General features: G+C 40.8%; 1 long non-coding RNA gene across 3 annotated transcripts in view; it reads left to right on the top strand.

Moving 5' to 3' along the window:
• The first annotated feature begins 1,468 nt into the window (after positions 1 to 1,468).
• Positions 1,469 to 16,986, top strand: part of LOC311433481 — a 153,726-nt gene continuing 138,208 nt past the window's right edge. For 2 of the 3 annotated variants that reach the window (XR_014690771.1, XR_014690772.1), the window contains exon 1: positions 1,469 to 1,601. This is a non-coding gene — a long non-coding RNA (uncharacterized lncRNA). The remainder of the gene's footprint in view (positions 1,602 to 16,986) is intronic. The other variant, XR_014690773.1, reaches the window with a different exon arrangement.

Below are 16,986 nucleotides of genomic sequence, written 5' to 3'. Positions count from 1 at the left end.
GTTTGTGGGTCCAGAGCCTGTAAAAATTAATAGAATATAACCTGAAAGTCAACAAAACAGCTTATCCTGTTCCTGTTGCAGTTATTTGCAGCTATGCTGACTAGATATAAATTGATGGTGTTTATATTTTGTTGAACTTTGTATTTCATCCAAGAACTGATGTAAATGATCACCCATGTTGAAAAGCAATGGATAGGCAGGTTCATAGAGTAGGTACGAATATCTTTGGGGGATTATCACTTCATGAAGTTTAAGCTATAGTTTCAGATACACTTTCAACTCGCATGAGATAGCACAACTTTCAAAGGTAGCACCCTGTCTTCTGCCTTCTGCCACAAAGCTGCTCAAACAACTATGCTGACACAGGGACAAGGCATGGCCACCTATGGCAGCTGAAGATCTAGCATAAACTAACTGTGGGTGAAACACCACATTAAGAAAGTAAAACTGTTATAGCACTGGTTGACTACAGAAGTGAAACTTAGACAAATTAAAATCTTAAAACTAAATTGAACTGCTATTTAGATTGTATGCAATAAACATGTTTTTATGCTTTCATGTTCAAAAATACTATTGTTTATACTTTTGTATTAAATAAGATCCTCACATATTAGGCAGCTCTGAACATGTCCACTTGAGGCCTTCAGCCCCTCAGTCTGTTCTGTGCAACACCTTAGAACTCCAAGTGCTCGCAACTGGTGCTGCATTCCTGCACTGAAAGATCTGCAGTTGGGTATGAATAAATGAGTATCGGGTTGGAAACTGAGATAATACCACTCTTATATTAAGATAATCACCTACTTTGATAACTTCATCACCTCACTGTTTCTTTCTGCTTTGCTTTCTGGTTCCCTGCCTTCTACTATAGTTCATATTGCTTTGATGAGATAACAGATCTGGTGACTCACATCTCTTTTTCCATTGGTCTCATCTGGTTTAAACTCTCATCCCTTGATGAACTGATTCAGTTTGCTAATAGAGATTATTTTTTTTATTTTTATTTTTTTCCCTAGGCTAGTGTTCTGCTAATTGAGTATTCTTTTCTCAGAGGGCTGAATGAATATGCCATTATTAGGATTCCTAAGGAATGTACTAATAGGAACAAGAATTTTAACATGTCTTGATATGATTTTAAACAAACATTTCTCTGATGCTTTGTACTTTGTACAGATATTTCTATTCTTGGTATAAATATCAAGACTTTAATAGAGGTGAAACTCTATGAGGAACACCTGAGTTTTAATAGCATAATAATTGAGTTCTTGAAACACCTTCAGCTTTCCCCCACCTCCAGTATCCTTTACTTTGCAGTCATTTACACTTGCTCAAAGTGAGTGCAAAGTGGGTGCAAAATGCTTCCTCATCAACTGGTAATGTTTTGCACAGGTGTAAATGATTATTCAAGCTGCAATGCTGTGCTAAAATCAGGCCTCTTATCTATTGTTTCATACAGGTTGATTGGAGGTGAAGCCATTATACTTTTAAAAAGACCTCTTGCAAACTACTCCTTTCTTCTTAAGTTCAGGAGTTTCTTATGTTACTCTAGTGCTTGTAGTAAGTTAGTAGTAAAGCTAAAGGTCAATAGGAAGAATAGAAAGAAGGTAAGATGTACTCTCTAGGTTTATATGATCTTTTATATTTATTTTAAATAAGTAGGAATAGCTGGAAACTTTGTAGTAGAGAGGAAAGTAATCAGGATTCTTCATTGTATTTACCTTTTATTCTTGTTTATAAGCAAGAGACCTGAAGCTTCTTGCTAGGTTTTGTGGCATAATGGGAAGCAGTGCTATACAGCTCTTTACTAAAGGACATTGATTCTTCTCTCTTTGTTGTTATGCTGGAAAATCAGAGGTGGCAGCAGAATTGAAATCTGACAGTTTGTGGCTTTTGGGTGCTGGCAGTGAACGAGTGAAACAAAAAATACTTTTCTTTTTTTTTTGAGGAATCTGGTATCAACACACAAGTGCATGATCCCATTTTTGCAATGACTCTTTGGGTTATGGCTGGGCTAAAAGATTTCATTTAGAGTATAAGTAAACCATAGCAATATACTGCTCTGGTTGGTTGATCTCTGTGGGCAGTACAACATCCTGACTTTATTTTTTTCTCCTATCTTAACATATGCCTGTGTTCTTATGCATTTCATGTGTATTGTGTTCATATACCTATGATACTAATGTAAACTGTTTACTAATTATTTTATTGCATTCAATTTGATGAGATCAAAGCACTTTAATATGACATAAATACTCTGTGGAATTGGAAGGAGACGGTAATTCTATATTCTATCACATTAAAAAAAAATCCTGCAGAAGTTATGTAAAAAGTTATGTAGAAATGTATTGTGTAAAAAGGTCACCTTCAAACATTGTTGCATAAAATCAGAGGTTATGTAGAGCCCAAGCTGTAGGGTAATTGGGACTTAAAAAGATGATTAAGCATGGGAGCAGCTGAACTGAGATGCAGTAAAATATTCCATCCTACAAGTCTGGGTAATTAAAATTTTACTGGTATTTATTGGCCTAATGTAACTCTTAAGCTGGCTGTGCTTTGACTGGGGACATGAAGCAGATGAACAGATGTCTGTCCTTGTCTTTGCTCTTGTGTTTCTATGTTTTCTGAGACATGCTGTGCTCTTAAGTCATGGGTTCATCTTTTTTTTTTTTTTTTTTTTTTTTTTCTTTTCTGGGGGGGAGTGTGAGGGTGTGAGGGGTCAGAGGAATATAGTCTATAAGCTTCGATACCCAGGCAGTGATGATTATTCAGTGGCATGTATTAAATGACCTCAGCAGGTGACCATGTGCTGACACCTCTGTGCTACAGTATGTAGCTGCTATATTCTGATTGTGCTGTCATGCAAGAGGCCATGGACTAAAGCTGGACAGCATGGAGGCACCTATGTAATTCTGAAACTGGACTATTTCATGCATGTGAGTGGCTGAATGCTTCCCCACCCTACCTTATTCAGTAAAAATCCTCTCCCCACCTGTTTCTTTCATTGCTTGCTAGGACTATGTTCATCTGCAAAAGAAATCTTCCAACTCTGAAAATTCTTCATCCCCAACTGTCTTTTTGTTTTGGTGGAGGGTAAATAAATATATGTTTCATTAACTCAATGAAAGATCGCTTGTACCAGATTTTCTTGAAAAATATTTGTTGTGGAGAAGTTAAAGCTGGTATGTTGCATTCTTTGTAGCAGCTGAATCAGTAGGTTGTTTGAAACAGTTTCCAAAGAAAATGAATTGTTATAGTGATATCTCCATGCTATTCACTACTGTTTCCACGTGTTTTATTTTTGTGTCTACATAACGGAAAAATAACTCAAAATAGGTCACTCATCATGTGAAACTAGACTTCCAGTAAAGTGCTCGCGGGCATTTGAGTTACCTGATAGGCCAAAGATGTATAAGAACGAAGTGTAGGCTATGCTTCCTATAGATCTCCAAGATAAACTACATGTAGAGTTTGTGCATGCAGTGGTACACAGAGAAACTCAGTCTACAGCAGGAAACTTAACTGCTCCTGCTCATGGCCTTGAGCGCTCTTCTGCAGGTGCCCCAAGTTGTCCTGCTACTATGGTTTTAATCTGTGCCAGCTGGCAGTCTCCTAGCAAGTCCTTGGGCAAGCTGCAAGGAACAGCATAGGCTAGGTGCAACACCTAGACACAAGAAGGGTCAGAAGACAGTTCAGCTATATGGAACATGATCTGTGACATGCCACTTGCCCCTAGGGCCTTCAGTGATCTTGAGGCTTCTCCATTAGAACAAGGTTAGACAAAGCACTTTAGATGTTGCTCTGTAAAATCAATTTACACTTGAAAACTGTTCAGCATGAGCTAAATTTTCCTTCAGCTGTCTTCTCTCCTTTGAGGTGAGCACTGTGCTACAGATGTCTGTCAGAATAGCTGCGGCCATCTGCATGCAAATAGGTATGATTCCTGACCTGCACAGCAATCCTAGCAGAACTATCTAATAGAGATACAGTTGTACTGTCAAACTATTTGTTTATTTATTTTTTTAACATAATAGCTTGTTCAGTTTGGTCAAAACAATGAACAGTTTTATAAGTTGTGTCCACAGTCTGTTTTAGCATGCCAGGTTCCTGTAGAAACAGAATCCTGAAGATCAGGATGCAGGCCTGCACAGAGCGTGATGCAAGGATTAAAAAAAAAGGATTAAAACTGGCCTACTATGTACCTTTCATGCGAGCTCGGTTACCCTACTACCCTGGCAGATTCTACAAGCAAACATACATTACCCCTGCAAGCTCTCTGTGTACAATTTTTTATTTTTTTTTTCCTTCTGCATGCTTATTTCTCCTATACAATCAGGTCCATGTTGTATATTGACTCAGTTGCTGGAATGAAACTGAGTTTGAACTTTTTTTCCAATCCAAATTTGAAAACACAGCTAACTGAAAACTCAGTTCTTGGTCTAAAGGAAAAGAAGCTGCAGTTATGCATTTTTTATTTTTTATTTTTTTTTGTCTCTCTTGCCAAAAAGATCTACAAAGACCCATGTGGGAGAGGAACTGTAAAGTTTCCCATTTAATCATTAATAGGAACTGCTTTTGTTAGTGGCTGGTATACCACTGAAAAATGGCAGAGCAAATTTATTTTTGCACTTTTTGACCAAATTAATCTCTGGGATAAGGAGACTGAAACTCTCCTGAAGATCATAGGAATGGTGCCCATTTGTGGAGTGTTTTTACTCTAACCATAATGAGAAAAGTACTTTGGTTGCCCAAACCTCAGCACACAGGCAGAGATATCTTACTAAAGACTGAAGGTCAGTGTCTCCTATGAAGTTGTTTCATCAAAGCACTCTTGTTTGCCAGAGGCCATAACAAATACTCCTCATTACCTATGACACAAAGGATGTATCGGGGAAGGTCGTTACTGACCAGGTTATTGAGGCATCCAGTTCTGTGCACTTACTCCACCATGCAAGCTACCATTGATTTTGACTTATCAAAGTGGGTTCTCTGAATGCATTTTACTGCCAAAAATTTGGTAAACTTGCTGTGCTAATGCCTAGGGAATAGAAGCATGGAAGTGTGTATATGATCTGATGAAGTATATCAGATACGTGTTGTTTGTGGAGGCTTGTGGATATGGGAGAAGGTGCTAGATTCATGGCTTATTTATCTTTCTCTACTCCTGATGTCTCAGAAACACTCATTAATTATTTTTGTCTCATAGGTGACTCTTGCGCAGAAATAACCCTCGTAGACCAGATAGATATCTGAAACTTTAAGGAAATTTTGCATCCATACATGAACTGTTTAGGTGTATCATGCCTTACAGTAGAAGTACTGTGCTTGTAGTTCATCAACATTCAAGAAGACGTTAGGGAAGAAACAGGTTCTCAGAGAAGAGACACTTCTGTCTATCAGTCTTGAGCTGAAAGCAGGACTGAAAGCACTCTGTTGTATGTTAGTGCATGCCCTGTTTTGAGCAGCAACCTGGTAGTGAAAGAAAGTATTTCTTAGCTCCCAGGCTATTCCACTGTCAAGAAATGCCATAACCCCTATAACAAGAGGCTCAGTGAGGTAACTCCAAATTAGCTTTTCAAAGCTGGAAGGTTTTCCTATAATGAAAAGTTCTCTGCTGCCCCTTTGGACAGTGTATAGACACTACGATGCCTCTAGAGCACTGTCTGTTGAAGCTGCAAGGCAGTGACAATTGCAACAAGGGTAACAGGCTTTGCTTTCCTCATGGGTGCTTCTCCTCTGGTAGGCATGCATTTCTTTTGCATGAGAGTGAATCTAAGGAGGTATGTTCAGGAACCTCAGGTGGGACTTCAGCAATCCAGGTGATCTGTGTCTGCACTGCTATCTCCCGCATGCTCACAGGTTGACCGGATTGATTAATAGCTTTTTTCTTGGAAGGAAGGGAAGAGAGAAGTCATGAACGGGGTAGGATTGAATACATGTAGTTTGGAGGTTCAGGACTGTGCATCAGGATGTGACAACACCTGAGACTTCAGTGAGCCATTTTCCTGCTGACATATAGTAGCAAAAAGAAAGATTAGCACAGATACAACTTCTTGTCTTAGGACTTTTTGGCAGGAGGAGGGGAAAGCACATCTACAGAATCACAGAATTTCTAGGTTGGAAGAGACCTCAAGGTCATCGAGTCCAACCTCCAACCTAACGCTAACAGCCCTCCACTAAACCATATCCCTAAGCTCTACATCTAAGCGTCTTTTGAAGACTTCCAGGGATGGTGACTCCACCACTTCCCTGGGCAGCCTGTTCCAATGCCTCACAACCCTTTCTGTAAAGAAGTTCTTCCTAACATCTAACCTAAAACTCCCCTGGCTCAACTTAAGCCCATTCCCCCTCGTCCTGTCACCAGGCACGTGGGAGAACAGGCCAACCCCCACCTCTCTACAGCCTCCTTTAAGGTATCTGTAAAGAGCAATAAGGTCACCCCTGAGCCTCCTCTTCTCCAGGCTGAACAAGCCCAGCTCCCTCAGCCGCTCCTCGTAGGACTTGTTCTCCAGGCCCCTCACCAGCTTCGTCGCCCTTCTCTGCACCCGCTCAAGCACCTCGATGTCCTTCTTGTAGCGAGGGGCCCAAAACTGAACACAGTACTCGAGGTGCGGCCTCACCAGAGCTGAGTACAGGGGGACGATCACCTCCCTAGCCCTGCTGGTCACGCTGTTCCTAATACAAGCCAGGATGCCGTTGGCCTTCTTGGCCACCTGAGCACACTGCTGGCTCATATTCAGCCGACTGTCCACCATCACTCCCAGGTCCTTCTCTGCCTGGCAGCTTTCCAACCATTCCTCTCCCAGCCTGTAGCTCTGCTTGGGGTTATTGCGCCCCAGGTGCAGGACCCGGCACTTGGCCTTGTTAAACTTCATGCAGTTGACCTCAGCCCATCGGTCCAGCCTATCCAGATCCTCCTGCAGAGCTTTCCTACCCTCAAGCAGATCGACACACGCACCTAACTTGGTGTCATCTGCGAACTTACTGAGGGTGCACTCGATGCCCTCGTCCAGATCATCGATGAAGATATTAAAGAGGACCGGCCCCAGCACCGAGCCCTGGGGGACGCCACTAGTGACTGGCCTCCAACTGGACTTGGCTCCATTCACCACGACTCTTTGGGCCCGGCTATCCAGCCAGTTTCTAACCCAACGAAGCGTGCGCCAGTCCAAGCCAAGAGCAGCCAGTTTCTTGAGGAGAATGCTGTGGGAGACGGTGTCAAAAGCCTTGCTGAAGTCAAGGTAGACCACATCCACAGCCTTTCCCTCATCCACCCAGCGCGTCACTCTGTCATAGAAGGAGATCAGGTTCGTCAGGCATGACCTGCCTTTCATAAAGCCATGCTGACTGGGCCTGATCGCCTGCTTCCCCTTCAAGTGCTGCATGATGACTCTCAGGAGGATCTGCTCCATGAGCTTTCCTGGCACTGAGGTCAAACTGACAGGCCTGTAGTTTCCTGGGTCTGCCCTCCGGCCCTTCTTGTAGATGGGCGTCACGTTTGCTAGCCGCCAGTCGATTGGGACCTCCCCTGATAGCCAGGACTGTTGATAAATGATGGACAGTGGCTTGGCCAGCTCCTCTGCCAGTTCCCTCAGTACCCTTGGGTGGATCCCATCTGGCCCCATCGACTTGTGCACATCTAAGTGCCGTAGTAGGTCACCAACCAGTTCTTCATGGATAATGAGGGCCACATCCTGCTCCCCATCCCCTTCCACCAGCTCAGGGTACTGGGTATCCAGAGAACATCCGGTATTGCCGCTAAAGACTGAGGCAAAGAAGGCATTGAGCACCTCCGCCTTTTCCTCATCTCTTGTAACTAAGTTTCCCCCCGCATCCAGTAAAGGATGGAGATTCTCCTTAGTCCTCCTTTTTGTGTTGATGTATTTATAGAAACGTTTTTTGTTATCTTTAACGGCAGTAGCCAGATTGAGCTCCAGATGAGCTTTGGCCTTCCTAATTTTGTCCCTGGATCTATGAAAATAAGGTATTCTGACACAAGTAGTAAGAGTGTGTTAGCTCATTACGTGAACTATACACATCTCATATTTTTATTTCCCTGCATTTGGAGTATTTGAATCTAATTTTTTGGCTTTGCCCAACTTTTTTCTTTAGTATTCTGGATTTGTGAAAGGATGGCAGAGAGAGCCAGCACAACATGCATTCTGGCTGGACAGCTTGATGAAGGAGTGGCATATAATTCAGTAACAAAAACATTGTACTAGACTCTCTTTTGAATTTGTTTCAGATCTTTGTGGGCAAGACTGCTCGTTTTATTAAGGCTTCCTCCCTCTCATGTCTTTTCTCCTTTGGATGGCAGGACTACTCAGGTATCTTTGGCTAGGAGTATGGGTGACAGAACAGATTAGAAAGCTGTTAATTGTTGGATTTCATTCTTATGGAAGCAAAGTGAAAAGCTATGAGTAAGTTTACTTTCATATCAATTTCCTTAAGGATTAAGTTCACTCATTGGAGAGTAGATGAGGAATGTTGCAAAAATAAAGTAAATCATTAAGGTTTCTCTCTAATTTGCTCAAACTTTTTATAGGCTGAGTATGAAGATCAGGTCATAAAACCAAATTGTTATACTTACAATATTTACACATTATCTATAAGGTACACTCCTAAATGTGTTCTTTATATCTACAGTGTGATAAAATAGAATAAATGTAATCATAACCTGTGCTGCTTGAGTCTATGAAAGTAAACAGAACCTAGGGACATCTCAATAGGCATGCACACATGAAAATGCAGATGAACTTGGACCTTGCTCTACCCACTCTTTTATCACCCTGCTTTTCTTTTATGGGTGCCAAACATAATGTAACATTTTCCATGAGTCTGAAAACAGATTATTTTATTTTTTTTCCTGGAGTTATTATTCATTTATAGCCATAGTTAGATGGCAGAAAAGGCTGTCTGTGAGCCATGTGAGAACTGAGCTGGTTTTCTGTACATACATATGTATGTTCATACATTCCCTGTATAAAGCTGCATTTGTAAATGTGTGTGGAGAATGCACGCACACACATACACCTATAATTACTGATGTAATACTTACCTTGGCAAGACAGGAGAATAAGATGTTATCCTTTTGACAGAGGCAGGATAACGAACATTCTAGATCCACTTTTATTGCAAGTTTCTTTTTATTAGAGTAGAACTTGTGCAATTTATCTACTGTGTAAAAGCACAAGTCATTGGACCTGGAGAAACCTGTTGAATGGATCCTTAATTCCTTTTGATTTGCCTTCAACCAGTGGCACGGATTTGAAGTCTGATGGGAACTCCACTCGTGAAGTCCTAAGCGACAAATGTACAACAGGGCTGCTAATAGCAACTCTTACATCAAGCCAATGAACGCAGATTAGAAGGCTAGAATAAGACAGAAATAATGGTATAAAGTGCTATTTTTGCATTTACCAAACCAAGAACCCTATCTGTGCTCTGTTTGACCAGACCTACTAAAAGTGGCCATGGGAGGAAGATATAGATTGGGTTAGAAGACCAGTCAATATGCACAGGCTTATTTAAGTCAGCCAGGTCATTTAATTGCTTTATTCATTGGTAAAAACTCACTTCACTTAGGTGGAAGATGACAGAAGCGTGTGTAGCTTGTGAGATGAAATAATAGCTTGAAGATTGGAGAATGCTAACTAGCAGTCTCTTTCTGTGGCTCAATCTTCATAGCTGGACTGTGTTTCTCATAATATACTGTCTGTAAGATTTCCATCATCCACTACTTATGATTCAGCTAAAGGGACGATTGCAGAGGTCACTGGAGGTGAAATCTAGTATGTAGCCAGCCCGCAAAGGCAAACAGAAAGACATCCAATCTATATTTTTCCATGAATCTTTGTGGCATCTCAGCGAGGCACAAATTATTGTTGAACTCACCCCAGATAAATTGTTGCTTCTTGACAGCTGAAATATCTTGACTTGTATTCATCTAAAACTGCATATGTTAAAATTTTCCCAGTGGACAGTCAGACATATAATATGTCCTGTAAACAATAGGTGTTTAAATGGAGAACTGCCTCTCAGGTACTGTAACTTTCCACATATTCTATGCATTACATATTTAAATCAGCATTACACATTCTTTCTATCAGTTAAAGTAAATAATGCAAAGAAATCACTGAAAGCTTAAAGAACTTTTTTATTCATGAAGCTCATTTAGGTCCTCTCCTGTCCTCCTCACTTGGTACCAACTGTTTGCTTGACATGAAACATGATACATGTCAATAAAGGCACAAATACTATTACATATGCTTGTATGATTTTTTTTCCTCCTGATTTAATGCTGTCTGTAGGCCAAACTGTATCATTTCAACAGTATTGAACACTTAGTAATAGAAATACTTGGAAGATTTAGTGAGATCGGTCATGTGAGTTACAGCTATGAAGACAGGAAAAAAATAAAACTTTTATAACTATAGTTTCCTATTCTTTTTCTATTAAATGAAATCTAAATGCAAATCCTGAAGGGGGGGGTGCTTTCACCTATGAATTTGACTCCTTGAGCCAAGACATTCTTTTTTTTTCTTTTAATGGCTTAAGTAGATCAAACCTCTTGTTCCTCTATTTTTAGAGAGCTTACAAAATAAGGATTTTTTGTTTTGTTATGTCTTTGTAATTTATTTTTTAAGACCACCTCTGGCATTAAATCTCTGCTTTTTAAAAGTTTGATCGTTATGTTTTGGCAAACCTTAAGCAGGTCTATTTGGACAAAAATAACTTTTTTTTATGTTGTTTTGTTTTTAATAAGGAAATGAGCTGAGCTAAGATTAATATAAATAAGTGCGTATACAAAAATAGAGCTATTGTCACTTTAAGTCTCTTCAGTACTCTCATTTGGACACTTAATCTTTCTGGCCAGTTTTCGATGGCTCACATTTTGGCTTAAAAACAACTAGAGCCCAGGTTCCTACTTTCCAGGGTAATGCTCCAACCACAGAGTTATTGCATTAAATATGGCTTAGGGTACCAAGTGTCATTTAAAAGGACAACCTCTCCTTGACTGTTTGAAAAGCAAGACAGTCTTATGTGAAGAGATATCCCAGGCTGTTGATCTCAAATAGGGAATGATACCTCCCTGCAGCAAGGAACAAAGGTCTCGTACCCTGGGGAGGACAGTGTCTGCAGCAATGGCTCACACAGTATTTTCTGTAGGGCTGTTTCAAGAAGCTGCATGCTGAACACACTTATGTCGGTTGTGCCTTCTTGTGCAAAGGCTGCTCGAGCTCATGTACTGAGGATCCTAATTCTCATTAACCATATAGAAATCTGAGACACCTACAGCCTCTGGATGCCATGGGGAGGTAGGCAATATGCCATTTTATTTTAATTGGATCTGGCTATAAATGACCCTGGAATGTGCACTCAACTGATTTGTGATCTACGCTTCCAAGAAAATCCCGGCCATTATGAAGCATTTGCAGGGTCAACCTCATCATTTAGCAGTGAATATATTTAAACTGAAACAGTTCTAACAACTGTCTTTAATCTTCTGTCTTGACAAGATTTTCTTGTAGAATCTGCTCTGATGAAATGTGAAGATTTCTTTACAAATGTATCTTGCAGTAACCATCAATATTTTTGCATAGAAGGAAAGAGAATGATAAGAAAATAAGAAAGGCTGTGCCTCTTGAAATATATCTTGTTAGTACCATGTAAATCAATGGGCTTGATAGTACTTCCATAGACTTCAAAAAAAGGCTTGGTGGGTTGTATCTGTTACTCCCCATAGCCCTGATTCAACTTTTATAGGAGTCAATAGGCATTCCGGATGTTTGCTCCAAGAGCTGCTTGGACTGGGCCCAAAACAAACAAGAACAGCTATGGGGAGATCCTAGAAACAGCGACAACTTCCTCACTTAAAAATAAAAAATAAAATTCTAGCTGCTTTTTGTGGGTTCTAGTGAGAATGCTCTTCATAAGTATAGCATAAATGTTAAACAATGTTTTCATGCCTGCAGTTTGTTTAAACGCTATTCTTTTTCCTGGATTTCCAAGCTGAGGCTCATTAAGTCAAGATGAGCATAAGCAGCTTGCTTGCGGCCTTTCTTTCACTCCCCCTCCTCCTCGGTGCACCATACTCACCCTCCATGCATGCTGCAGGAGGTTGGAAGGAGTGTGGCTTGTTGGCTGCAGCCCTGCCACCCCAATTCCATGCTCACACTTCTCTGAGGCACTGGACAATGTGCCTATGATGGGGAAGAAGCCCTTAGATTTCTTTGGGGTCCTCTGCACAAGTGGACCATGCTCCAGGTGTTCAGGCTCTCCCCAAGGGGCACACTCATCGCTCCGATGAGAAAGTGACTTCTCCAGTGTGGCAGTGGCCAAAAAATAAATGGGGATGAGCCCTGAAACAGTCCCTCTGTGGGCACTAAGCAAACCTCCTCTCCCTCCTTACTGCAGGTTTATTTATAGATACCCTTATTTGTTTGTATTGTCAAGAAGCAATAATTCCTAGATTATTTCTTAAGTGTCTAGAGAATAAAGATCAAATGCTGCCAAGCGTACACATGACAGATAAATGAGAGTATAACACCAGCATCCTCCTTTGTCATGGAAATCACGTTGGTTTCCTGTTAAGAAAATGAAAAGCAGATGTAGATGTTAAAAAAAAAAACAAAAAACAAAAAAAAAAAAACATAGCCAGTGGTTTGCGTACTCATGCTGTATTGGGATAGCCTGGGTTATAAAGTGGTGAATACTGGGGGTAAGGACGATGGTTTTAAATTTTATTTTGTTTTTTGTTTTCACTTTTTTTTTTTTTTTTTTTAGAGCTGCCATTCAGATCTCTCAGTCAAACTAGGATATGTCACATTCAGCTGTTTTTGCGATAGGAAATATTGATGGGGATGCTCTCTTAGATGAGTAAGCCCACAGTGATGCTGCAAGTGATGGGCTTTTCTATCTTTACCCAGTACTTCTGTCATGAACAAGAACTTGAGGTGGGTAGAACTATTTTTTTTTTTCCCCTTGGATTACCTCTAGCTGCCAGCCTATGCTTGTGATCCCACATCAGCTTCTTGAGAAATCAGTCCTGATTCTCCTTGTAACGTCATTTCAAGGTGCAAGGCAGGGAGGGGGAAGGAATTAAAGCCTTCAAGGAGAGGAAAGCAGGATAGTGATTTCAGGATGTCTTTTCAATGGAAAGGCTTCCAACAAATAAGAGAATATGTGAAACTGCTTTCTGACCAGACTCTCTTCAGACCCCAACCACTCCCCACCCTCCATAGGATTTTTGCTTGTATCAAGGAGGGAGCAAAACAGTAGAGGCAATTAAGTGATAGGGAGTCATAGGAAAAGGTATGGTGAAAATATGTGATTATTTATAAAGCTGCTTACTCTGGCAGTTTCATGAATTTCATGAAACACGTCTTTCTCTTCTGTGAGGGTATGAAACTGTGAGATTTAGGATGTGCCAACTGTGGTGAGAAAGGCCTGATTTTTTTTTTTTTTTTTCTGTCATTTTTTTCAGATGACTTTCCTGACTCTTGGTTGGTCTGCAGACTTTTTTAATGACCTGTTGCTGCAGTGCCACTTCCTGTTTGTACAATATGTTGACATTTGAAAGACTGCCCTGTCTTCCCTGTAATTGATATTAAATATATATATACATATTATACATTTATATGTATGTAGGAACGCTCCTGACAGGAAATGGGTAGGGTTGCAGGAGGCTTCAGCTTTAGCTATTGGAGTCATCCACTAGGTAGGGAGAAGGAGCTTCCCAAAGTGATAGAAAGGGTGATTTGGGGATCTAAGCAGGGAGAAACAGCAGGATTTGGGTGCAAGGCATGTCAGCGCCTTTTCCCTGCACCCTACCACTCCTTCAGGAGTGCTGGCTGTGACATTCCAGTTCATACTGTGTGAATGTATTTCAGCCATCCATCATGGTGTGACTGCTCCTTGACTGTGTTGTGCAAGCAGAGCTCACGGGGCATGCAGTTGCTGAGTAGCCCCAATGAGGGCACACGTACACACTCACTTCAGAGCTCAAACTGCTGCTGCTGCTTTTTAAGCAGCTAAATGTATTCAGACTGAATGTCCCTCAGATCAAGACAAGCACTGTGAAGTACAGTATTTCCAACTTGAGCGTAAATAATTGACATTTTCAAAACTTGCAAGTTTAAAATACTTAATTATTATTATTAATTATTAATTATTATTAATATTATTTGACAAATTCTCATGCTGTTATATTTGTGTGTCTTCTGTCTTCATCCAAAGTTCCTTTATCTTTGTCTTTTTATTTCTTCATTTGCATTTTTTCTTCCCTTTATCTAAATACTCATTGCAGGTGTGTGTGTCTATACATTTTTACATACAAAAATCTGTAATGCTGGTGATCTGGCTTTAATTTCAGTGTGTTCAGAAGGTAGACAGCTCACTAATAGCTTCAGCAATGAAGTAGCTAAAATTCATAGTGTGTGGATGGGTAAATAGGTGAGAGATTTTAATACCACATGCAGTCTACTCTGCTATGAAGTACAATCCAAACTCCTTTCTTTGCTGATAAATCTGGTTTTGTGCATATTCACAGAGATGGGTAACCTAGGCATGTACTGCCCTTTAATTCTACTTCATCTCTTCCTCAGTCGTCACATGCCTTTAATCCATGTAACGAGGACAGGCAAGTGCCAATTCCTGGATGAGATTAAAAGGTCACATCCTTTTGCAGTGGTTGCTATTCCACTTCTAACCTGAGGATTGCAGGGGAGAGCAAGTCTTGAAATGTTCAAGGGCCTTTCCTTTTTTTTTTTTTTTTTTTTTTGATGTGTATCCAGTGATACTTATCTGAATCATCTGATGCACTGCTGTCTACAAAACTGTATTAAAGAAGAAACTCATTGCTTTGGAATGTTTTAGTATTGAAGTTACACTTGAACAGAAATATGTCATGATTTGCTGTGGGACTTTGTTTCCACATCCATCTGAGGTAGAAACTGAGGAAAAGGAGACATATAAAAATGTGTAGGCCATTACTTGTACTATCTGGTTACTGAAGTGAAATTATGCTTGTGGTATCTGAAATAAATGATTCAAGCACCTAAAATGGTTCAGAGGGGTAGATTTATTTTTCTGTTGTAGGTGGCATCGAGAGAAGCCCTTGGTGGCAGTTGCTTCAGAGGAATAAGCTGGAGAAGCTCAGAATTTACTTGCCTGGAGTAGTATATGTCTTTTCATGTCATATTTACTCCACTTTGAGACCGTAAAAAAGAATCGGTTCCTCTGCTGACGCCAGTTCTGCACCATGTCTATACCTAAACAGCACATTGTAGCTTTAAGGACACCCATTCTGGCACACTTCATAACTCCAAAATTCTTTGAGATGCAATTTTTGTGTTGCTGGTTCCTTTCACGCAGATGATTTGCCAATTGTAGCTGTGGGCCTTTCTACACAGGAAGAAGAGATGGGTTTCCTATTGGGCTCCTGTCAGTGGAGCTCCTTAGTGGCTTGCAGGTTTCATCAGCCAGGAACTTTGCCTCTCTTCCAGGGAGCTGGTGGCTGTTTTAGTCTTTCCCTTGCTGATTTAAAGGTGAATTCCTGGTTCTGAGTGGTGAGGAATATATATATTTAAGTCCCTGAAATATGACATTTTACTAGACCTAAATGTTACTTTTAGGTAATCTTTTTAACACCCACTAACATCTTGTTTGTTTTTTAAAGTCTTGCTGCAGTGATGTTTTCCTTTGGAAAAATTACTTGTATGGGAGAAACTTTTTTTTCCCCTGACTTAGCAAATTACTGAGAGAAGTCTTTACACCCAAGAAAACACTTTTTTTTTTTTTTTTTTCTCTCAGCAGAAAGGCTGTCTTCTAACATTAAGAAAAAAAAAATACAGCTTCTAGAAGGAGGCTGGGTTAAGTTTAATTTCCAGTGTCTTCCTGTGAATTTTAAACTCTTTTCCTTGGAAGAGCTTTTTGCTGGTTGCTCGCTGAGGGGAGCAGAACCATGAGCATGCTGTGGTGACGGGAGGGATCTGACCATCTCCTCCCGGCGCTGCAGCGCGGGACGCATGGGGAAGTCTGGGGACAGGCGGTCAGGGCAGTGGGACCATCAGCCTCCCGGTGCACACCGGTGTCTTGTCTAGCCAGAAAGCCGTGAGGCTTTGGACTTGAGCAAAAGCTAGCAGCCCTTGATGTACGCCTCCGTTTTCAGAGCCTGTGACTGAATCCTTGGCAGGAAGGTGGCGCTGGCACTCTGAGATTGGGATTTCTTGCAGCTGGTGACTTCGGAGCCACAGGCGTACCTTTTAAACAATCTCTACAGGCTGCATCAAGTGGAAAAACAACTTCCCCGCAGCTGTTTTACGTTGTGATTTTTGTCGTTGTTGTTCCGATTTATTTATTTATTTATTTATTTATTTTAAATGCCTGACACTTAAATCCTGCTCCCTTGCAAATAAGATTCCCTCTTTTCCTGTGAAATAAATGCCACCTCAACTAGTTCACATCTTACACCACCTTCATTGTATCCCAGCACCAACTAGCTCTAGGAAGCTTTTGGTTACAATGAGCTGCTTTGTATGGAGTGTATGTGGCTTTGGTGGTGACCTCGGTGAGCAGGGGTTGTTTTTGGTATGGTGGAGGGTGCGGGGGGGATGACCCCCATGTGGGTGTCAGCATGGGTTTTTGTACTTCTGCTGACTTTAGAACTCAGGGTGTGACTCCAAACTGCACTCTGTTCCCAAACCTACTTTTTTTTTTTTTTTTTTAATGCCTGCCTTTTATATGTTTATGTTGAATTCCATGTGCTAGGCACACAACTTTATCTAGGTAATGTGCCCCCTTTTTCTCTACACTGCTTATGAAGTTTTAGCATTAGTGAATTGAGCTCACTTTAACCTTGAACTTCAAGACATAAAATTCATTGTCCATTTCTTCTCAGCCTGCCCACTTCTTTAATTTTGGTATATAACCAATCATTTCGGTGAGTACTGGCCATACACATTACAGGGCAAATGAAGGTAGTTATTTTCA

This window comes from Aythya ferina, assembly GCF_964211825.1.
Source record: "Aythya ferina genome assembly, chromosome: 3".
NCBI classification, from domain to species: domain Eukaryota; kingdom Metazoa; phylum Chordata; class Aves; order Anseriformes; family Anatidae; genus Aythya; species Aythya ferina.
This window is presented reverse-complemented; position numbering and strand designations above follow the sequence as displayed.